The sequence below is a fragment of the Nicotiana sylvestris genome, chromosome 10 (assembly GCF_000393655.2).
Source record: "Nicotiana sylvestris chromosome 10, ASM39365v2, whole genome shotgun sequence".
In the NCBI taxonomy this organism is placed as follows: Eukaryota; Viridiplantae; Streptophyta; class Magnoliopsida; order Solanales; family Solanaceae; genus Nicotiana; species Nicotiana sylvestris.
Genome location: NC_091066.1, coordinates 133,974,228 through 133,980,227, shown reverse-complemented (window position 1 = coordinate 133,980,227; position 6,000 = coordinate 133,974,228).

Here is a 6,000-nt window from a genome sequence, read left to right as displayed (position 1 = left end):
TTCCGCCCTCGAGGTGCAACTCTAGAATGCTCGTGAAAACAGCTCGGTCCAGACGAGCAGGATTGCAATACTCGAGTCTGACCTTTTAAAGATGAAGGTCGAGGTCATGGACGCCCAGGATGAAGCTGAAGAGATTCGAGCTAAAGCTAATAAGAAAGTGGCCATTTATTTAAAAGATGTTGTCGATACTCGAGCTGAGTTGAGAGGGTTTCCGATCGGGAGAGCAGAAGCAATGAATATGCCATGTGCAAATCTCGAAGGTAAACCTTCGAGGATATTCACGCTAGGGGCCTCAATCTCTTGGAAGAGATAGAGTAGGCGAAGGCGGATGAATACGACGCCAAGTTCCTATTATCTAATGCCAAAGATAATGAGCAAAGGGTCGATGGAGCCGTAATCCCCAAGGGGAAAGTAGCTAGGCTCTTCCTTTCTAATTCTGCGTATAATGCTCTTAGAGAACATTATAAATGAAGCCTTGTATTGTTTTACATATAAAAACAAGCCTTTCGGTTTTCCCTTTTTTTGAATTTCCCTTCGCTTGTGTATGTCTTTCTTTTGTTTTGAATTTTGACATTTGCCAATGATTAGCTAGATGAATTGGCCTTCGAGATAAAACCCTTAGGTTTACAAATTGGCCTTGAGGCTTGTTAGGCTGGCCCGTAGGCTCTTACTCATTTGCCCTCAGGTGCTTTTTAGTTACCATTTCGGGCTCAGTTTTCAATTTGGGTTTCGACTCGAGCTTATCGACCCTTAGGTTTTTGAATTTTAAGCTGGCTCTTAGGGTCTTATGTGTTGGGTCGGCATGACCTCTAATATGGGTTGGCGCTTAGGCTCTTATGCGTTGGGTTGGTACAACCTCTATTATAGGCTGGCGCTTAGGCTCTTACGCTTTGGGTTGGTACGACCTCTAATATGGGCTGGCGCTTAGGCTCTTATGCGTTCGGTCGGTACGACCTCTAATATAGGCTGGTGCTTAGGATCTTATGTGTTGGGTCGGTACGACCTCTAATATAGGCTTTATTTTTACCTCGTTAAAGAATTTTTTGAAGTTTTTGTGTTCGTCCGACTCTTCGATGATTTGATAAGAACCACGATTATGAGCCATTATGTAATGATAAATGAGCACCTTGGGAGGTTTTGATTGATGGCTAAATTGTTTCGAAGCCTTTTCATTATTTGGAGCTGACATGATCGAAGCTCTTTTGCTTATGCTGAGGGTAGCCTGATTAACCAGTTCTTTTCGAAGTATTTTCGAAGTAATTGAGGACCTATAATTTTATGGCGACGGTCGGGTGTCCCCAAGTCGCGTTAGTTTGGTCGAAGCCTTATGACCGTAGTCATTATGTTTGGCCGTAGCCTTTAAGTCCCCAAGTGAAGTAGCCTTGGCGTTTATATCGAGGGTATGCCTTTTTAGGGGTCTTACAAGTTCGAATATATAGCTTTGACTTTAAGATCAGGATCATGCCTTTTGTAAGGTCTTATAAATTTGAACATGCCTTACTTGAGGTCTTATAGATAGGTTACTTGGCACAAGTATAGTTCATACCTTGCTTGAGGTTTTACAGATTTGGTATTACCTCGTGGAGGCCTTATGAGCTCGAGATTGCCTTAGGTTTTACACTGTCGATAATGCCTGATGGAGGTCTTTTAGACTCGAGGTTGCCCGCTTGGGGTCTTATGGCCTTGAGTTTCTGATAGCTTGATGGGGTGACAGTCCCCAAGACATTGAAAGTTTTTGGCTCTGGAGCCGTTCCTTGTAAACTTGGTGTTGCCTCATTGAGGTCTTATGAGCTCAAAGTTTTTGATGTCAGTTCCCAAGTGTTCAGGGAATTTCTGGCCCTGGAGCCACTTTTTGTGAAAATAGCAAACTTCTTTGAAGCGCAAAGTATTTTCATGGTAAAAAATTTAAAAATATTCCTTGATTACTTGGTACAAGTATACATAGTTTTTGTCGTTGAGGGTTCCATTATTCTATGCAGACACGGTTCTTTCGACTATTTGGCCCGATACATCATTTTTCTATTGAGACCCTCTTTGGCTCGTCTTGATTTCTTCGGGGAGATGATCTCTTGGGGAGATGCCCCCCCTCCCCAGTATTCGAGGTTGATTGAAGAGAAGCCTTGAATACTTGTTAATTTCTCCTTAGGTAGCATATAGATGTTGCCTCGTTAAAAACCTTGCCGGTAAAACACTTCTTGGAAAATCCAATCGAAGGAAAAGAGTGCAATGCATGCTTTAAAACCTAAGGTCTTCAAGCTGGAAGGTGCTTCGATTCTTCTAACCGGACATCTGCACACAGATTAGTGTAAGACGTAAGTAAAAAGGGAGACAGTTATACCTTAGTAGTGACGGCGCTCGAGCCTCGATATGCTTCAACCGCTCGCTCCGGGGACGCAGTACGGTCCTTCACTTATTTACTCGGGTGCACCCAAGAATGTAGCTTGTGATTGCTACTTCGCTGTTTGTTTATCCTTTGGCTCCTTTGATGTTTAAGGTGTCGATGTCGGTGTCACATCGTGCACCGCAAACATATCTCTTGCTACATGCTGCTCCCCGTATACCATTTTTATTCCGTCTTTCATTGGAAACTTAATCATTTGATGAAGGGTTGATAGTACTGCTCTTATGCAATGTATCCATGGTCTTCCGAGCAAGGGGTTATATCTCATGTCTCCTTCGATGACATTAAACTTGACATTTTGGGTTGTGCCGACCACGTTGACCGGGAGGGTGATTTCCCATTTTGTTGTCTTGCTCGCCATGTTGAATCCATTGAGAACTCGAGAGGCGGGCACGATCTGGTCGAGCAGTCCGAGCTGCTCCACCACCCTCAACTTGATAATGTTGGCCGAGCTACCTAGATCCACAAGCACACGTTTAATTTGAAATGTATTCACAAGAAAAGAAATTACCAATGCATAGTTATGAGGCTCACACAGGGTCTCGATGTCCTCTTCGCTGAATGTGAGAGCGTCCTCGGGTATGTAACCTCGAGTTCTCTTTTCCCTGGTAATGGATATTTTTGTTCGTTTGACAATGGGTTCATGTGGGATGTCGATTCCTCCAACGATCATGTGGATGACATGTTGTGGCTTTTCTGTTTCATTTTTCCTATTCGCCTCTCTTTCCCGAAATTGATTTTTGGCTCGGTCGCTAAGGAACTCTTGGAGGTGCCCTTTGTTAATTAGTCGGGCTACTTCTTCTCGGAGCTATCTGCAATCTTCGGTCCTATGACCGTGTGTGCCATGAAATTCGCACGCCAGGTTAGGATTCCTTTGTGACGAATCTGATAGTATAGGTTTTGGCCACCTGGTGTCTTTGATTTACTTATGGCTGATACGATGTCCGAAACATCGATGTTAAAGTTGTACTCAGATCATCGGGATGCCTTCGTCGGTCCTGCATGTCTGTCAAATCCGGCTCTGCTCACGAATCCCCGATGATTATGACCTCGATATGTTCTTTGGTCATTTCGGGGTATGTTACGCCTTGGGGTATTTCTTTGATCTTCAGTGTATGGTTGGTACCTTTCCTTGTTTGGCTTTGGTTCCTTTGCCAGGAGACTGCTAGGATATGTTGAGCCCAAGGGGGATCCTAGTTGGTCGTCCTCGACCCTAATCTTTGATTGATACCAGTTGTGGACATCCGCCGAAGTCACGGTGGGATATTCAACCAAGTTCTGCTTTAGCTGCTTCGAAGCTATCGAGCTTCGCTCGTTCAAACCTTGGGTGAAGGCCTGCACTGCCCAGTCATCACAGACTGGTGGTAATTCCATTCGCTCCATTTGAAAGCGAGATACAAACTCCCGCAGAATATCGTTTTCCCTCTATTTGATTTTGAAGACGTCGGATTTCCTTGTAGAAACCTTGATGGCACAAGCATGTGCCTTTATAAAAGAATCCGCCAGCATGGCGAATGAGTCTATCGAATTCGGGGATAGGTTGTGATACCACATCATGGCCCCTATATAAAGTGTTTCTCTGAATCTTCTTAACAAGACGGATTCAATCTCGTCGTCCCTCGGGTCGTTTCCCTTTATAGTACAAGTGTAAGTAGTGATGTGCTCGTTGGGGTCCGAGGTTCCATTGTACTTCGGGAGATCGGGCATTTTGAATTTCTTCAGGATGGGCTTAGGAGCGGCACTCGATAGGAATGGCTTTTGTACGAATTTCTTTGAATCTACACCCTTCAGAATCGGGGGTGCGCCCAAGAACTGATCGACCCTTGAATTGTAGGTCTCCACATTTTTGTCATTAGCTTCTATTATCTTTTCGCCCGATTCAATCCTCTTTGCGAGGTCCTCAAGCATCTTCATAATAGCGAGGTTGGTTGTTGACCCGTTGTTGCTCGATCTTTAAGGTACCTGTTTGGCTCGAGGATCCGTTTTTGGTGCTATTGTGCTTGGAGTTTTTTGGTGGCTTTGCAGTTGAGAAATCACCAGCTGTTGTGCCTGCAACATCTCAAAAATGACGTGAAGTTTAACCTCTCATTCCTCCCGGGTTGGGCTTCTCTAAGCTTCTTGTTGGTTTTCTTGGTGTGTCCCCCCGTTAGTGCGGGACCTTACATCGACGTGTTGGGCGTTGCGTGAGCCCACATCCACGGGGATTGGCTATGGTGTATCCTCAAGGTTTCACAGTGGTACACCGACGCCTGGAACAGCTACACCATTCTCTCCATGGTCCTTAGGACCGTTGTTTTCATGTGCATTTACTGAGTTAGACATTTTGACCTGAAATCAAAGATTCTTTGGACAAGAAAAAGTGTGAAGAATAACTTGTGTTTTTCAGTAAACCAACACTAAAACAATCACTATTATTTTTAGCCCCACGGTAGGTACCAAACTGTTTACCTTGAAAATGGTAATTACAATTAGATTTGATTTTGTGGTTCAAAAAATACGTAATTTATTTTAATACTAGTTGTTAGGCAATAGATGATAAGTATGAACTAGGAAAGTAGAGTGAGAGTAAGAGGCATTGTTGTTATCCAAACCGAATGGCAGCGACTAGGGGTCTCGAACTGGCCTAAGCTGGGCCTCGAGGTTGAGCTAAAATACCTGACTGGGGATGACCGATGAAGAACTAACAGTCCTAGGGCCTTGATGATGACTCTTTATGATCAGTGATGAGTAATAAATGAAGAAAAATCAATAAAACACAATAAATGTAAGCAATAAAATCAAAGAGAACACAATGGAGAATGTTTAAGTTAGAGAGTAGAGAATGTTCTTGTTCTTGTATTTAATATCATGCGTGTTTAAAAAATGACAAGGGTCCCCTTTATATAGGAGGGGAATCCCAACATAGTACATATGCATTTATTACAAAGATGTGTAGTTGGTACAGCTATTCAATTTCACGGTACGGACTTGTACTATTCTTATAGGCCTGGTCAGCTTTAGCCACGTGCCTTTTGGGAATTTCCCGCTTGTCTAATATAGCCACCGCTTTTCCGCTGCCCCGAGGTCGAACATAGGGAGATCTCGGGGTCGAACATCGAGCTATGCCTCGAGCCTTCTAGAGACAGACTACGGAGTGTCATAATGATCATAAAATCAGACTCTCTAATTTTAGTTGTACACATATGTGACTAAAATAGCAAAGAAGAGAAAAAATTTTGCCGAAGATGATGTTTTTTGGCAAAGCAAAATACTTTATACATTGTATTAGAACTAAAAAAGGAGATGAACAAAAACCCAGCCTAAAAATCTTCTTCGGCGTAGCCTTCGCCAGATCTGTTCGCCTAAGAGGATAAGCCAATAGTGGATAATGACGCAGACGATTCTACTGATTTGATGGAGAAGAGAGAGGATTGAGAATCTTGCTGATAAAGAGAGAGAGAGAGAGAGAGAGAGAGAGCATAATTGGCTTATTTCATACCTCAGTGCATAGGATAAATAAATACATATTTTTCTATAAAATAAAAAAGCTAGATATAAGTAATAATATTTTGAAATTATTTCGGTTTATAATAAATTGGGTATAATAGTTTGCTGTTGGA